The sequence below is a fragment of the Mauremys reevesii genome, linkage group 1, assembly GCF_016161935.1.
Source record: "Mauremys reevesii isolate NIE-2019 linkage group 1, ASM1616193v1, whole genome shotgun sequence".
Classification (NCBI taxonomy): Eukaryota; Metazoa; Chordata; order Testudines; family Geoemydidae; genus Mauremys; species Mauremys reevesii.
The window spans coordinates 191,778,087-191,796,492 of record NC_052623.1 but is presented as its reverse complement, the minus strand read 5'-3'; the positions used below and the strand labels follow the sequence as shown (position 1 = coordinate 191,796,492).

Sequence of the window (18,406 nt, the reverse complement as noted above, 5' to 3'; positions counted from 1 at the left end):
CGCCGCCCCTGCTGCTGACAGAGATCCTCTCTCTCTGTGCCTTGGGGATCCATCTGCCGATAATAATAAGTGCCGCTTGGCCTTTAATCCAAAAACAAAACAAAAGCGGGACTTTGCGCTCCAGGCAGCTCTCTGAGAGGCAGCTCTCTCTCCTCCGAGCCCTCGCTGCTGCGCTGTCGCTTGGCGCTCCACCGCGCTCCGCACGGGGCGCCGCCTCTCGGCGGCCTCTCTGCGCCTGGCTCCGCTGGATGGATCCCTCTCCTGGAGGATGAAGAGGCACAATATCCTTGCTGCGTCTGAGCCGCCTGCTCTGCAGCCGAGCTCTATGCTCAGTCGGATCGCCCGGCACCGATGTCTGCCGCGGCACCGACAATATCCGCACCATTAACTCCAGCCAGGCAAGAGCCGTCGAGTCCGGTGCTGGAAAGCTCCCCGGTACGGACCGTGGTCGAGCTCGCTATGAAGCTGCGTCCGAGCTGCCTGCTCCGCAGCCGTGCACTATGCTCAGTCGGATCGCCCGGCACCGATGTCTGCCACGGCACCGACAATATCTGCACCATTAACTCCAGCCAGGCAAGAGCCGTCGAGTCCAGTGCTGGAAAGCTCCCCGGTACGGACCGTGGTCGAGCTCGCTATGAAGCTGTGTCCGAGCTGCCTGCTCCGCAGCCCGAGCGCTCTACTAAGTCGCACTGCCGGCACCTGTACCTGCTGCGGCACCGACAGTATCAGCACCATCGAGTCCAGCACCTGAACACTCCCCGGTGCGAGCTGTGGTCGAGCTCACTATTCCCTCCACGCCGGAAACATTTCCACAGCGAGGGAGTTGATGGCAAGGGCAGAGCCTGCGCTGCCTCAACCCCCGGCACCGCTGGTGCGGGTTACATAGTCGATCGGCAAGCCTGCCTTGATCAGACCACCCTCCGTCGGCACCGCAGAGCGGCACCGTTCACGATCGCGGTCCCGCAGATGTTCTTGGTCCCATCACCGATCGAGGTCCCGACGCCGCTCGCAGTCTCGGCACCGTTCTCCATTTCGGTACCAGTAGTACTCGCGGCACCGGTCAGCGTCCCGTTCGCCGGTCCGGTACACTCAGCACTGATCCAGCTCCCGGCACTGCCCCAGGCACTGGGACGCCCGTAGCCACTCCCGAACATCGAGCCTTGCGCTCTCGGTCGACCGCCCGGCACAGCTCTGGTGGCAGGTCCCGTTCCCAGTAGGTCTCCCGGTACCGATCCCCAGTGCCGCATCGAGCGACGTCAGTTAGAGAGGGAGACGCTACCAAGGGCTTTTCAGCTCCTCCAGGGCCATCCAGCCACGCATCAGTGTTGTCCCGTGCAGACACTTCATATACGCAGTACTCTGTTTCTGATGTGCCCTCCAGAGTCTTCCAGGAGACCTATCAGTGGTCATTCTAGTCACCTTGGGCGTACTATCACGCCAGAGGCGTACCGGTGGTCCCATCTCGCTCCGTTCCATCGGAGCTCTGAGTGCCAGAGGCGACAATTAGCCGTCCCCCTCCGACTGGTACAGAGCAAGCCCCGGTTCAGCCACCGGGCTCCCAGATCCCACTGGATCAGGAGGTCGTCCAGGAGCGCGAGCCCACACAGGACCCGCTTGTCCCTGGCCTTTTCTTCTTCCTCCTCCCCAGATGAGGCGGGGGCAGGAACATACTCCTCGGGCCCTCCTCTCATCGAAACGCAAGTACATGGTATCCTCCAGGGGGTACGAGTACCTATATGTACATCCCCCCCCCCGCTCCCTTGTCGTCCAGTCCCTCAATGGGACGGAACACCATGGCCAGCAGGCACCAGCCCCTAAATCCAAGGAGGCTAGGCGTGTGGTCTTACTGGGCCGTAAGATGTACTCGGCGGGGGCCCTGCAACTTTGTGTAGCAAACCAGCAAGCCCTGCTTAGCCGCTACTATGGGTGGCGGTGGGCAAATTTACAGAGTCGGTTCTTCAGAGCTCCCGTCAAGAGTTGGATGCCCTCCTGGAGCAAAGGAAGAAGCTAGTGAGAGCTTCCCTCCAGGCCTAGTTGGATGCAGCTGACTCCACTGCCACGACTCTGGCCTCGGGTGTGGCCACGAGGCGCATTTCATGGCTCCAGTTATCGAGCCTTCCCTTGCAGCTGCTGCACACTATACAGGACTTGCCCTTCAATGGCAAAGGCCTGTTCTCTGAAAACACTAGCCCTAGGCTGCAAAGCCTAAAGGGCAGCAGGGTCACTTTGCGCTCTCTCTCTCAGCATGCACACGCCGGGACTTCAGCGCCGACCTTTCCATCCCCAGCCTCACCACTCTTACCCTGCGCCTAGACAAAGACAGGACTTTGCCAGCGGGCGTGGCTTACGCGGTCGTAAGCGTCAATCAGGACCCCAAAGGAGCCGAAATTAGGGTCCTTCTAACCACCAATGGGGCAAAAGCCTACCCATCTTCGTCCCTCTTAAGGACCCCTCTCGCGAGCAATTCCTCTTGCAAGAGGTGCGGACGCTCCTCTCCATCGGAGCTATACAGGAGGTACCTAAGGACGAAACCTAATCCCCTAGGCGAAGGGAGGTCTCAGACCTATCCTAGACCTGCGGGAACTCAACAAGTTCACGATGCAGATAAGTTCCACATGGTACCCATGGGGACCGTCATCCCACCCTTGGATCCCGGAGACTGGTATGCCGCCCTCGATATGAAGGGCGCATATTTTCACGTCGCCATTTCTCCTCCGCACAGAAGGTACCCTCGGGTTGGTGCCTACCGTCGTCATTCTTAGTATACGGCCCTCCCGGTTGGCCTCTATACAGCCCAAGTGTATTCAAAGTGCATGGCTGTAGTCACCGCCTCTCTTCGCCACCGTCGGATACACGTTCTTCGTATCTAGACGATTGGCTCATTCAAGGGACCACCGGGCCCAAGTTACCAGTCATGTGGGCATCGACACGGACCTATTCCTGTGTCTAGGCCTGATGATCAATAGAAAAATCCACTCTGATTCCCACACAGGGAATAGAATTCATTGGGGCCATCCTGGACTCCAGTCTCGCCAGAGCCTGCTTACCTCAGCCTCGGTTTCAGGCAATGGTAACAACTGTACAAGGTCTACGGACCTTCCTGACAACTTTGACTTGCACTTGCCTAGGTTTCCTGAGTCACGTGGCTGTCTGCACATTTGTAACCAAACATGCCAGGCTTCGCCTCCGTCCACTTCAATCGTGGCTCACCTGGGTGTGCCACCCGGGCAGAGATAGCATACTCATGGTCGTCTCGTTCCCCCCGAACATCCTAGGCTCCCTCGACCGGGAGTCAGCGCCCTCCCTGGTGTATCCAGGGATGCTGTTCTATTCACCCCTCGGGGTCCCTCATGACAGACACCCCATCTCTCGGCTGGGTGCTCACCTGGCTCAGTTTCACACTCACGGCCTTCGGTCGGCACAAGAGCTGGCCTTACACATCAATGTCCGAGAGCTGAGAGCATTCTGCCTTGTATACCAGGCGTTTCAGCTGGCGGATCGCCTCAGCAGATCCTTCCTGTCTCACAAGTGGTCGTTTCCTCCGGACATTATCCATTCCGTTTTCCAGAAGTGGGACTTTCCCCGCATAGCCCTCTTCGCTCTCACGAGAACGAAAAGAGAGAGACGTTCTCCTCATTCCAAGGCCTCTCCCCAGGCTCGGTCTTGGAGATTTTCTGATGCCGTGGATGAGCCATCTCCTGTACGCTTTCCACTGTTCCCGCGGGTTCACAGGGTCCTGCTAAAACTCCGCAGAGACAGAGCGCACCTGATCATGATCGCTCCAGCGTAACCCAGGCAGCACTGGTACACCACGTTGCTACACCTGTTGGTAGCCAACCCTCTTCCCCTTCCTCTTTGCCCAGACCCCATGACGCGGGATCACGGCAAGCTTCACCACCCGGACTTGTAATCCCTGCACCTCACAGCATGGCTTCTGCATGGCTAAACCGATCCGAGTTACGTTGTTCTGCCTCGGTTCTACAGAATTCTCCGGGGTGGTAGAAAATCTTCCACTCGGTTAACGTATCTGGCCAAGTGGAAGCGTTTCTCCTGCTGCTTCGAAACACGCAATGTTTCTCCCGCCAAGGTCCCGATCTATTCCATCTTGGACTACCTCTGGTCTCTCAAACAGCAACGCGATCATCATTAAGGATACACTTGACAGCCATCTCTACCTTCTACCCAGCGGAGACTGGCCTCTCTGTATTCTTACACCTTGTGGTTTCTAGGTTCCTCAAGGGCTTGGAGCGTTTATACCCCCCCCCCCAGTGGGGCCCCGCCATAAACCTGGGTCTTCAACCTGGTTCTAACCAGTTTTTGACTGCCCTATTCGAGCCAATGACAACATACTCATTGATATACCTGTCCTGGAAGACAGTTTCCCTGTAGCCTTTCCAGCGGCCAGACGAGTCTCCGAGCTTCAGGCTCTCACACTGGACCCACGGTATACTGTGTTCCTCAAGGACAAGGGCAGTTATTACCACGTCCAACCTGCCTCCCTAAGGTGGTATCGGCCTCTTATATCTACCAGGATATCTTCCTTCCGGTCTTCTTTTCGAAGCCACACTCATTGCAAGGAGAGCAACAATTGCCCTCCCTAGACGTCCGTAGGGTGTCCGCAATCTATATCTAGCGGACAGAGCCCTCTCGTAACGCCCCCAAACCTTCGTCGTACCGGCATACCGGACGAAGGGCATACCTGTCTCCTCCTACAGGATTTCGTCTTCAATGACGTGGTGCATCCGCACCTCCTGTGTTTTGGCCCATGTTCCATAGAGCCACCTTGCTGCACATTCCACCAGGGATCAGGCTTCTCTGCTGCCTTCCTGGCTCACATACCCTTTCAGGGGATGTGTCGTGCAACTACCTGGTCCTCGGCCAAGAGTCCAGAGCTGATGCAGCCTTTGGCTCAGCAGTTTTGCATTCTGCAACATCTAACTCCGACCCCACCACCTACGTAAGGCTTGGGAATCACCTAACTGGAATGCATAGGAGCAATCACTCAAAGAAGAAAAGACGGTTACTCACCGTTGTAACTGTTGTTCTTCGAGATGTGTTGCTCCTATCCATTCCAGACCCGCCCTCCTTCCCCACTGTCGGAGAAGCCGGGAAGAAGGAACTGGGGCGGATGGGTCGGCAGGGGTATATATCCTGCGCCATAGCAGCGCCACTCCAGGGGGCGCCCAGCCAACCCACTGAGTGTTGCTAGGGTAAAAATCTTCCGACGAACGTGCACACGGCGCGCACACACCTAACTGGAATGGATAGGAGCAACACATCTCGAAGAACAACAGTTACAACGGTGAGTAACCGTCTTTTCCATTCCCTATTAATACAAAATAGTGTCATTGTCTTGAGTAACATTCACTTTCTCACTAAAAATTGTTTTTAATGAAAAAGCCTATATGTGAACCTATAGTCACTGCAACTGCTATATCTTGCTGTGTGAAGTACTTTCAAACACCTTGGCCACTAAAAAAGCCATATAAAACCATAAATCTATGTTTGTTTGTTTGTTTTATTCCCTGTAGAGACTTTCCCTTGTATAGTGTTCTATAGAATTTTTTGTGGGAGGTAGGAGTAATTTTCTAAACTTTATCATACTGCTTTTGTTCTGTATATGCTGGGGTGAGGTGTTTATTTGTCAAGAGAAAAAATGAGCTGATTGCTGAGACAAGCTTAAATCTGAAATGCAGAAAGGTGAGGAACTCATTGCATATCAAACAACATTTTCTCTGTCAATGGAGGAGAGTAGCAGAAAGATTTTTCACTTGGAGATTATCATGAGAGTAATTTAAGTAGGATATAAAATTGCCTGGTATTTAAAAGAGGAAAAAATTCCAAATGTAAGTGGCAGGTCCATCACCAGTTGCATTATTTTACTAAGAAGGGCCAAGCAGACAGATGTATAATGGGATATATCCTACTGCAAGAGAGGCCACATTTCTGTGTTACAGATCTATGACAGATCTATGACTTCAAAACTTCAGAAAGACAACACCTTTATGTTTAAAAATCAGGTCCAGTGGCACAGAATCAGCAAACAGAGCTGTAAACAGGGGAGATGGAGTGGGAGTCCTGTTGGAGGAGAAGGGAGGAACAAGTCCCTGCTCCTTAGAGGCAGTGAGTGAGTTTTGAGAGAAGCAGAACCCTGATTAAGGGGCCTAGAAAGGCAGCCAAACTGTTAGCCAGTGGCCCAGGTACAGCAGCATAGGAGCAGTAAATAGGCATGTTTGTAAGGGGAGTTTGAGGGTGGAGTGGATGGTTCCGGATTTGTTTTAGTGTTTGGGTTTTTTCCCTTTAGCCTCCTCTTGCCTTTGCTCCATCATCTGCTCAAAGCTCCTTCAAAACCTTCAGCCATAGTTTCCACCTGCATCTCCAAGCCTCGGATCGTCTCTTCCATCAGCTCTATCAAGCGACATTTCACACAAATTAAGCTCTTTTCAGGTATCTGTTCTAGAGTCATGTACATCCCGCAGCTTCCACATCTCATCATTTTCATTCTCTCTCTTCCATGGCTTGGATCACTACCACAGCCAACTCTGCACCTGTCATAGCCTTCCCACCTAAATTCCTGTCAAGGGAGGACAAGAATCCGATTTGGATATGGTTAGAGACCCCTTTCATATTTTAATGAAATATATACTACTAGGGATTGTGTGATTATGGGAGACTTTAACTTCCCAGATATAGATTGGAGGACAAGTGCTACTAGTAATAGTAAGGCCCAGATTTTCCTGGATGTGATAGCAGGCAGATTTCTTCACCAAATAGTTGCTGAACCAACAAGAGGTGATGCCATTTTAGATTTGGTATTCGTGAATAGTGAGGACCTCATAGAAGAACTTGTTGTACAGGACAACCTTGGTTCGAGTGATCATGAGTTAATTCAGTTTAAATTAAATGGAAGGATAAACAGAAACATGTGCAACAAGGGTCCTTGATTTTAAAAGAGCTAACTTTAAAAAATTAAGGGAATTCTTTAGGGAAGTGGACTGGACTGAAGAACTCAATGATCTGAATGAGGAGGAGGCTTGTAATTACTTTAAGTCAAAGTTGCAGAAGCTATCTGAAGCTTGCATCCCAAGCAATGGGGAAAAATTCATAGGGAAGGGTTGCAGACCAAGCTAGATGAGCAAGTATCTCAAACAGGTGATTCAGAGAAAGCAGAAGGCCTATAAGAAATGGAAGTTGGGAAAGATCAGCAAGAAAGCAACCTATTGGAGTTCAGAAAGTGTAGAGAAAAAGTGAGAACTGCCAAAAGCCAAGCAGAGTTGGACCTTGCAAAGGGAATTGAAATCAATAGTAAAAGGTTCTATAGCCATATAAATAAGAAGAAAACAAGGGGAAAAGAAGAGGGACCGCTAAACACTGAGGATGTGGTAGAGATTTAAGATTATCTAGACCTAGCCCAATACCTAAACCAATACTTTGTCTCAGTTTTCAATGAGGCTAATGAAGAGCTCAGGGGTAGTGGCAGGGTGGCTAATTGCAACCAGGATATGGAGGTAGAACTTATCACATCCAAGGTGAGAGTCAAACTCAAAAAGCTTAATGGTACTAAATTGGGGGCGGGGGACATGGATAATCTCCATTGAAGAACATTTATGGAACTGGCACATGAAATTGCAAGCCCAAGGATTTTTAATGAATCTGTAAGCTCGGGGGTCATACTCCATGATTGGAGAATTGTTAATATAGTTACTATTTTTAAGAAAGGTAAAAAAGTGATCCTGGAAATGACAGGCCTGTTTGATCTCAATTGTATGAAGAGTCTTGGAACAAATTTTGAAAGAGACATAGAAGGGAATGGTAATGGTAAAAAATATAACGTGGTTTTACAAAAACATGCCAGACCAACTTGAGTTCCTTCTTTGAGAAGATAACTGATTTTTTTAGACAAAGGAAATGCAGTAGATCTAATCTACCTGGATTTAAGTAAGGCACTTGGTACAGCTCCACATGGGAAATCATTAGTTAAAATGGAGAAGATGGGGTTTAATATGAGAACTGAAAGATGGATAAGAAACTGGTTAAAGAGGAGACTACAATGGATCATACTGAAAGGTGAACTGTCAGGCTGGAGGGAGGTTACTAGAGGAGTTCCTTGGGAATCTGTATTGGGACCAATCTTATTTAACATTTTGATTACTGACCTTGGCACAAAAAGTAAGAGTGTGCTAATGAAATTTGCAGATGACACAAAGTTGGTATGTATAGATACCGAATATCATAAAAGAAGATCTGGATGACCTTGTAAACTGGAGTAATAGAAATGGGATGAAATGTAATAGTGCAAAGTTGGAAGCGACAGAAGAGGAGAAAGACCTGGGTTTATTGGTTGATCACAGGATGATTGTGAGCCGTCAGTGTTATGCCATCGTGAAAAAAAGGCTAATGCCGTCCTAGGATGCATCCAGTAGAGACAGGGAAGTGTTAGTACCATTATACAAGGCACTGGTGAGACCTCATCTGGAATACTGTGTGTGAAACTTTGGTCTCCCATGTTTAAGAAAGATGAATTCAAACTGGAATAGGTGCAGAGAAGGGCTACCGGGATGATCAGAGGAATGGTGAACCTACCTTATGAGAGGCGACTCAAAGAACTTAGCTTCTTTAGCCTAACCCAAAGAAGGCTGAGGGGAGAAGTGAGCTGTAGCTCACGAAAGCTCATGCTAAAATAAATTTGTTAGTCTTTAAGGTGCCACAAGTACTCCTGTTCTTTTTTTGGGAGAATAATGGTTTTCTATAAATACATCAGAGGGATAAACACCAGGAAAGGAGAGGAGCTATTTAAGGTAACAACAATGTGGATAAAAGAACAAATGGACATAAACTGGTCATCAACAAGTTAAGGCTTTAAATTAGATGAAGGTTTCTTACCATAAGAGGAGTAAAGTTCTGGAACAGCTTTCCAAAGGGAGCATTGGGGGCAAAAAACCTAACTGGCTTCAAGACTGAGCTTGATAAATTGGATGGTATGATGGGGCATGGGTCACCCATGGTGATTTCATGGGTGAATTTTCTGTAACTTGAAGTCTTTAAACCATGATTTGACGACTTCAGTAACTCAGCCAGAGGTTAGGGGTCTATTTCTGGAGTGGGTGGGTGAGGTTCTATGATGGTCCCTTCTGACCTTAAAGTCTTCTTGACAAGTCACAGAAGAAATCCTTTGCAGAACTTAAATGCAGACATGCATTATTAAAGGGGTCATCTGTCTAAAGTTCAGAGGAGAGTGTGAACCATACTGACAGATTTAAAACTATATCAGATAGTAGTACCACTGTAAAAATGCACGCAGAACATTTTTAGCAAAATTGTTGCGATTCAACAGAAATTTCATAAACTCAAATATTGGCATATTTTGTTGAAAATCCATTTTGTGATCAGAATTTTGCACATTTCTAATGTCTCCTATTTAGGACATAACTCCCCCTCTTATTTATTAATTCCAATTTCTGGACACTTATACTGCCTGTGAGTTGAAATGAGAAACCTTGTTATTTAATAAAATTGTTTTATTTGTATACTTTGAGAACTGCACTTATTTCTAGGATTAAAAAAACCCTGTGGTGACTATACCGTACAAAACACCTATATCTTACTAGAGAATATCTTGAGCAATTTTACATCTCTGTCTGCACCACAGAAAAAAACAGTGATTGACAACCATTATCAAAAATCTGTTCCCCATGGCTACCTTTCTGAATTGGAGTTGAAAAATACTGAGTCACTGGCATATACAGGATCAACCATTTTTAACACTTGATGCAAAAAGAGGGCTAGACCCCTGGTGGAATGAGCGATCTACCATGCTTTCTGTAACCTGATCGCTGTTGAAAAAGTTTGACCTTGTTTTGGCTAGCAGCCAAACTATTTTCAGCACCTATTGGAGGGATGTTCTTGGGGACCTGTGGTTGCTAACAATTGTCAACCCTGTTTATTTTTCTAGTGTACTAAGAATTTTAGAGTAAGATGACTTATCTTTAGCCCATCTGGGTATCTTTTCAGTCTCTGAAAAGACCCTCCCTCAATTTGGCATTGATAGCATGCCATTCTAGTATCAAGGTATTAGCTTGTAGCTTTCCTTACCTTTTAATACAGAGTCTTTCTTACATTTAATAATTGGAGATATACCAGTCTCCTAGAGCTGGAATGGACCTTGAAAGGTCATCAAGTCCAGCCCCCTGCCTTCACTAGCAGGACCAGTTTTTGCTGCAGATCTCTAAGTGACCCCCCTCAAGGATTGAACTCACAACCCTGGGTTTAACAGGCCAATGCTCAAACCACTGAGCTATCCCTCCCCCCTTAAATAACTGGATTGTATACTAAGTTGTATTTCCCACAGTTAAACACCACAAAGCTGAAAGAGGTGCAAGAGTCAGCAACAATCTCTAGTAGAGTGAACGGTGAGATTGGGAATACATGAAAACAATGCACTAGCTAGTATCAATAATTAAAACAAGAGTGGGCAATTGCTGTCAATTTTAAAACAGTGCAAAAATGGCTCAATCAGCCCAAGCAACTGATGCTGAAGCATCTGTGTGGTTCTTTCATTCCCACTGCAGCCCGGGGGATAGATGTAACCCTAGGGTAAGAAGTACCATTTCAATGCTCCTGAGAATGAGGTGGCTATGAATTGCATTGTTATGTCTGTGGTAGACGTCATATCCTCATCATTGCAAATCTGTCATTTCTCAAAAGGTCAGCTTGTCTAAAACAGAAACAAGAAACCCAGCTCTCTCAAGTTGTATTTCTTAAATGTGAAAATGTTATGTCATGTGTACATGAGAGACAGTTGTAGGCAAATGACTGAAGTGGGATTTTATGTTGCATATGTGAATGTATGTGTGTGAGAGAGAGAGGAATAGATATATGCATATGCAAATTATAATATATTTTCATTTAAATTTGATGGAGAATAGCAAAAAAAATTCTATATATTTATTTTTAAACAGTACCATTCCAATATTCATTATTAGTTGTTTTTTAATCCAGAGAGAGAGATGTTGCTGTATTTCTGTTTGAGAACTTGTTTTTAGCATTTAGCATAATAAGTAATATGTGCTATCACAGTTTCAATTTTCATGCCAGGCAGAGAGTGACAGCTGGGAGGCAATGCACAAGGCATATTTTAATCTACTGATAAATTGCAAGGAGGAAAGAAATAAAAACAGCTCATGGATGTACAGGTCACTATCATTTAAATTATTTGTTAGTCATCATAACGGCTTTTCCTCTTAGGCTTCTAATATAAAACTTATTACAAAATGAGACTTTAATGGTTTCATCTTAACCCTAAGTAAATCAGTCATTGTGTAAAACTGTCTAGGTAAACAAAACCTATTGGCAATAAATAGGTGCATGAGTAAGAAAGTAATTAAAATATGCAAAAGTTTCCAACAAATATGTCCTAGAAATGCTTTGTTTTTAAAACTATTTCTGACCATATTGTTGAATGTGTGTAGGATAAGTGAACAGAGAGATGTTTCTATATAGGGAGAGCAAATTAGTAAATGTTCTTTTTTCATTTAGCTATATTTAAAGTACATTTTTCCAGTCTATCCTCTCTGTTCCCATTGTTTATTTGTATGGTCCCTGTGGTTTGGGGGATTTTAGTGCATTTAATGTGCAAGCAGATGTTAGGAAAGAGAATTATTGGAGTTTGTTTCCCCCTGGTCTGTGACAGCCCAGCTTTGTAAACTTGATGTCATGCTCCTCATTTATTCTTTTCTTCTTTGCTTGCAAGAAGATGGGTAATGGGTAGAAAGTCAGGCTAGGTAGCAGTGATGTAGGAATCGTGTGAGGAGATTAGTTAAATTTTGGTACACGGTATTTATACTGTGGAGTTAACTGGTTCATTTGATATGGGGCAATTGATGGCTTTCTTTATGAGTGACTTTTTAAAGGTCTATCTAGGGCTTCCAGAGCAATAGATGGTCTCTGTTTTACACTAGCACAGAAAAAAAATCAAATAAATGAAAATAACTACCATTTACCATTGTTTCCAATGCAGTTGAAGCCAGGGTCTCCCAACCAAGAGGGTGCTGCATTCACAATGTGAGGTCCAAGTAAGAAACAGTGAGGGGACAGGTTTCAGAGTAGCAGCCGTGTTAATCTGTATCCACAAAAAGAACAGGAGTACTTGTGGCACCTTAGAGACTAACAAATTTATTTCAGCATAAGCTTTCGGGGCTACAGCTCACTACTTCTTCTGTCTGTGTGTTCCATTCTATGCATCTGGAGAAGTGAGCTGTAGCCCACGAAAGCTTATGCTGAAATAAATTTGTTAGTCTCTAAAGTGCCACAAGTACTCCTGTTCTTTTAGTGAGGGGACAGAAGAAGTGTTTGTGTGTATAGTATAGGGATCAGGAGAATGTTGAGGAGCAGAGACGGAAACTGAAGAAGGGGTCATAACTGAAAATTTCAAGTGGAACTGAGTTACATTATGAGCCTATCATTTGCAACATTGCATCTTTTAAATCTTGCTTGTGTGAGAGTGGTGTCTGTGTTTAAACAAGTTATTATTTTAAATATATGCACATCGTTAAATACAATCTTCAAAACTGCAAAGGACAAAATCTAACATGTTGATATTTCAAATGGTGAATTTCAGCCCAGAGCTAATTTTAATATCTAAGTTATAAATCCATGATGCATTACTATTATAAGTGTGAGCTTAGTAATTTGAAATGTAACTCCTGTAGGAATTGGTTGGTCATGGATTAATAAGACATTATTCTGTTCACAAAGAGAACAAGCAGGAAAATCTATCAGGGTGTTTGCCAGCTAATTCTTGGGGTTAAATGTTGTCTTGGCTATGTTAATTGTACCTATGACTTGCAAGCACTATGGTTTCTATCATCTACAGATTAGTGTTTCAAAATCACTATTTATTATAATAATTATTAAAAATGTGTTGGCTTCACCATACTTAAAACATCAGTGTTCCGCTTCACATAGAGACCATGAAGCTTCTTGATAAAAGTCCAATTAAAAGACAGAGCTGGATTGGAAAAAAACTATAGCTAGATCATTCTTCCTGTTAACCTTTCTATATTTTCATATAAGTATGAAAACCCTTTCCTGCCTTCACAAGCTTACTATTAAACATATTTAAATGCTTTGTAATCCATGAGTTGTATGAAGTAACTAATTCAGTAGTTCAGAACTGGATTTTAGCTGAAACTAGCCAAAACTTATGCTTGGGTATGAGTGTCTAAAGTTAGACACTCGTACCACATTTAGGTATACTAATTCAATGGTTCATAAGTTTTCATAAGTTACTGAACACCCATCAACTCCCACTGAAGTCTGCTGGAGCTATTGGGTTCAGAGCACCCGTGAAAGCCAGATTACCTACTTAGCCACCTAAATAAACATCCAGAAACCTAGTTTTAGATATCCATTTTTAGAGAAAATCATTATTTTGTATATAATCTGTGCAGTTTACTTTTATAAACAATACTTTTAAAAGATCTAATACAGCTGGAGTTCAAACCAAGTTCAAAATACATATTCTAGTATAGTTATGGGAACTCAGTAGTAGGTAAGTGTAATGTCCCTCAAACCACTCCAATACTCAACATAGGAAGTAAATCCTATGGCATTCCAAGCTCAGATACTTACATATAGGAGAAGGGGGGGGAACATTGGGTTAAATCCTGTTCATCTGATTAATCAGATCAACTACAGTGGGACTAAATGCATAAGTAAGGTAAGCACCATTTGTCTATAGTATTAGCAACCCATAGCCCTTCAAATTGTACCTACTTCAAATCAGTCTCAGATGTAATTCCAAAACAGTTTTCTTACTTTGCAAACCTCAGCAAAAAGTCATGTCAATCAGCAAGGGGGTGCTGTATGTTTATCCATTACTGAACTGTATGAAAAGTGCAGAGATTATTTGTAAATATTTGTGTAATTTCTTCAATTTGCCCCTTTTGTTTGCTTTCTGTGAATATTCTAGTGAAGAAGTTAATTAGCAGAAATATTTGGTGGAACAGTGAATTTTTGATTATTGCAGACTCTAGTTCTGGAAGGAAAATATTATATTTATAATTGTCAGTTTTCTTATTCATTCCTGCAGGAAATAGAAATATGCTATGTGACCTTTGTGCACAATTAAAACAGCTCACATTTCAAACCAAGCATATGAAAACTTAAATTAATTGGATGAAAGACACTCATAAAATGTATTGAAAAATGTTGAACAATGAAAAAATGTTGATAGAAAACTGATAAATAGAAAATAATGGACTAAATTCAACCAAAAAAATTGTTCACTAAGGGTACATCTACACTACCTGCCAGATCAGTGGGTAGCGATCGATCTATTGGGGATCGATTTATTGCGTATAGTGTAGACGCAATAGATCGTTCCCGATCGTTCTCCCATCGACTGCTGAACTCCAGCTTGGCAAGAGGTAGAAGCAAAGTCGACGGGGAGCCGTGGCAATTGACCCCACACCTTGAGGACACAAGGTAAGTTGAACTAAGATATGTCGACTTCAGCTACACTATTCTCATAGCTGAAGTTGTGTATCTGAGGTTGATCCCCTCCCCCAGTGTAGACCAGGCATAAGATTAGTTCTTCTTCAAGTGCTGTCCCTGTGGGTGTTCCACTCCAGGTGACGGCACTGTTGAATGGAGATCTTTGGTAGCAGTGCCTGGTCAGGACACACGCGCCCAGCTGTTGTCTTGTGGCATCATTAGAGTCTGTCTGTCATTAGGGTGCGTCCAGCACACCCCCCCCCCAGTTCCTTCTCAACCATCCTCGGCCGAAGATGGGACTCAGGGCAGTGCTGAACCTCTTCCCTGGTCACTGAAGGAAATAAGTAGAAATAAATAGAAGTAGTTAGAGATATCCCAGTTCTTTCCCTCCCTTTAGTATAGTTCATTAGTTTAAAAAAAAAAAAACAACTTTTTTTCTCTCACATTCATCTCCCGTTGAGACTCCCCCCACCCAGGCAATCATAGCTCCATGATGCCGGGGTCCCCTGGATTCAAGAAATGTGGCTCCTGCCATGAGCCTATGCTGCAGTCTGACGGACACTCACTATGCGTGAAGTATCTCAGCGAGACACACGTCCCTGCTAAGTGCGTACACTGCAACAGCCTGAAAACCAGGGCTCGCCATGACAGAGACCTGTGGCTGAAAATGCTCCTTATGGAGAAATCTCTGCAGCTGCCAGCAGAGAGGGACACAAGTAAACCCTCTCCCTCACGCTCCCCTGCTAGGTCGGAACCGACCAGGAGTATGGCCTCACCCTCTCAAGCAAAGAGGCAGGAAGCCCCAACCTCTCCTCACAGAGACCTGCAGAAGTGTGAAAGGTCTTCAGCGAAATCTCTCCCTCCAGTGCTGACAGCGCCAAAAACCACCGCCACTGACCACCCCAGCACCTCAGACATGGGGTGCAGAAGCAGGGAGCCGACCTCCCACAGCAGGCAGCTCTCATTGGCACTGGTCCCGCCAGCATCGAAGATGGACCCAGTACCGGTGGCGCATTCTACCCCGGTTCTGACAAAAACATCGGCACCAAGCCTGACAATGACCCCCGCAGCAGACGCGGACCCCCCAGAGGGTGCCTCTAAACAGCCGTCAGTTCCCTCTGAGGCTAAGCAAAAATCACTGCGGACTTTGGCTCATGCTTCACAACCCACAGCACTGCAGCCCATGGATCAGCAACAGCTTTTAAATGAAGCTGACATCTCTGTGCCCCCAGAGCCTGACACTCCTCTCCAAGGCACTGAGCACTCACTCTTTGAACAGCCGCTCTCACCACCCGCCCTGGCTGCCCTCACTGACAGTGAGAATGACATGCACCAGCAGACAGAGTTTTCCCCGCCTGACTCTCCTCCCCCACCAGAGCCATACCCATTTCGAGGCATGGCACCTCACAAGAACCAGCCTCAGTTTCCCTACTTTGTCCCCCATGGGCGGGGCCCCACTTTTCCTACCCTGTGCACTTGCCCCAGTGGTACCCTTGGTCGGCCCCTGCTGCCACTCCTCGCGGACCCTCCACCAGACCGCAGGTCCGCTCTACACCTCTATCTCCAGCTCCATCTACATCTAGAGCTCCTGAACCGCTCCCCCCCTTGAAGATGTGGGCTATGAACTTGAATCACCTGCTCCTAACTCCCCATCAGCTGCAGATGAAGCTCTAATGTCACCACCTCCACAGAATGTGGAGGATTTTAAGCAGTTTCAGGAACTTTTCAAGAGGGTGGCACTCAGCCAGGACATTCTATTAGAGGAAGTGCAGGAGACACAACACAGACTCCTCAAAATCCTTCAACCCTCTGCGCTGTCAAAGATCACACTACCCATAAACAAAGCCCTCCTGGAACCCGCTGACACTCGATGGCAGACCGCTGCCTCGATCCCACCAATATGTCAAAATTCTGAATGTAAATATTATGTACCTGCTAAGGATGTAGATGCATTATTTTCCCACCCACAACTCAACTCTCTTGTGGTGGATGCAGCAATGCACAGAACAAAACAGACACAATACCGGCCCACTCCGCAAGACAAGGACCTCAAATGGCTTGATCTCTTTGGCCTCAAGGTTTATACCTCCTCTACTCTGCAATTCAGAATTGCAAATTACTCCACCCTCCTTGCAAAGCTACGACTATGACAACTACAACAAGCTATTTGATTTTACTTCTCATATCCCAGAGGACAGAAGAGCGGACTTTAAATCAGTCCTCGTTGAAGGTCAACTGGTGTCTAGGACGGCGCTGCAAGCATCCCTGGACATGGTGGACATAGCAGCCCGCACTACCGCCACCGCAGTGATGATGCACAGGTCTTCCAGTCTGTCTGCATCTGGTGTCCCTAAAGACGTGCAGACCAAAGTGGAAGACCTTCCCTTTGATAAAGATAAACTTTTTTCCAAAAAAAACCCAATGAAGTCTATCACAGCATGAAAGTCTCTAGGGCCACTCTGCACACATTAGGGATATACCTGTCCCTCCCCAGGAGACAACTGTATCAACCTTATCAGAGGCCCCACGCACAACAATATCACCGGCCCCAGTCCAGACCGTATGATATTGAAAGGAACGGCAACAGACCTCTCAGGTGCAGAAAAAATCATGTGCAACCAACTACATCCCACACATCGGGAAAGAACAATTTTGAAGCATTGGTCAGGGAGCTGTGTGACCATCCCTTGGCACCACCACCTATTTGCCCATTTGGCCACCACCTCCAGTTTTTCCACCATGTCTGGCAACAGGTCACACAGGACTGATGGGTCCTGGAAATAGTACAATCAGGCTATTCCATCCCTTTCATATCATGCCCGCCCACCCTTACCTGTCCCTCTTCAGGGACCCCTCTCACCTACTTCGAGCGGAAGTGACTCATCTTCTACAGCTAGGTGCAGTGGAACCTGTATCAGCACAACATCAGGGGAAAGGGTTTTACTCTCACTATTTCCTGACCAAGAAGAAAGGCAGAGGATGGCGACCTATACTAGACCTACGTAGCGTGAACAAATTTATATGTGTACAGAAATTCAAGATGGTCACATTGGGCACAATAATACCCACACTGGAACAAGGGGACTGGTTCACAGCCCTTGACCTACAGGATACCTATTTTCCCATATCCATTCACCCAGCACACAGATGGTTCTTGCGATTCACACTCAGACACAACCACTTTCAATACAGAGTGCTACCATTCGGACTCTCCACAGCACTGAGAATGTTCTCCAAGACTCTAGCAGTAGTGGTGACCCACCTACGCAAACATAGAATTATACTTTTCCCCTATCTAGACAACTGCCTTATCAAAGGCAGTTCATACAAGGAGACATTAGAGGCCACTCGTTTTACCATCTCCCTCTTCCACTGTCTAGGAACTTCCAAAAATCCATCTTGATACCCACACAGCAAATCGAGTTCATTGGAGCTCACCTGGACTCAATTCTGACCGGAGCCTCACTCCCACACACCAGATACCTCGCCATTACGCACCTCATATGCATGCTCTCCATTCGCCCCAGAATAGAGGCACGAACATGCCTGCAGCTTCTTGGCCACATGGCAGCCACCACCTTTGTGGTCAAACACGCCAGGCTACACATGAGATGCCTTCAGGGTTGGCTCAGCTCCAACTACAAACCCAGCAGACACAGCTTCCACATGACGCTAACTCCTCCAGCAACGGTATCGGCCTCCCTACAATGATGGACAAAAATAGAAAACTTATGCATGGGTGTCCCCTTCCATCAAAATTCCCCCGTGCTCATTCTCACGATGGACACTTCCCTGATAGGTTGTGGAGCGCACATAGGAGATCACACGACACAGGGCCACGGGTTCCTATCAGAGATTCATCTGCACATAAATCTTCTAGAGCTCAAAGCAGTCAGATATGCCTGCCTTCACT

General features: G+C 46.2%; 1 protein-coding gene and 1 long non-coding RNA gene across 4 annotated transcripts in view; one reads left to right on the top strand and one right to left on the bottom strand.

The window, feature by feature from the left end:
- Nucleotides 1-18,406, top strand: part of EPHA6 (EPH receptor A6) — an 855,214-nt gene that overhangs the window by 329,311 nt on the left and 507,497 nt on the right. The gene's annotated exons all lie outside the window — the stretch shown is intronic.
- LOC120403459 lies at nt 6,026-16,500 on the bottom strand. The gene is made up of 3 exons (XR_005597540.1): nt 16,426-16,500; nt 13,774-14,824; nt 6,026-6,574 (listed from the first exon to the last, which is right to left on the bottom strand). It is a non-coding gene; the product is annotated as an uncharacterized LOC120403459 (long non-coding RNA).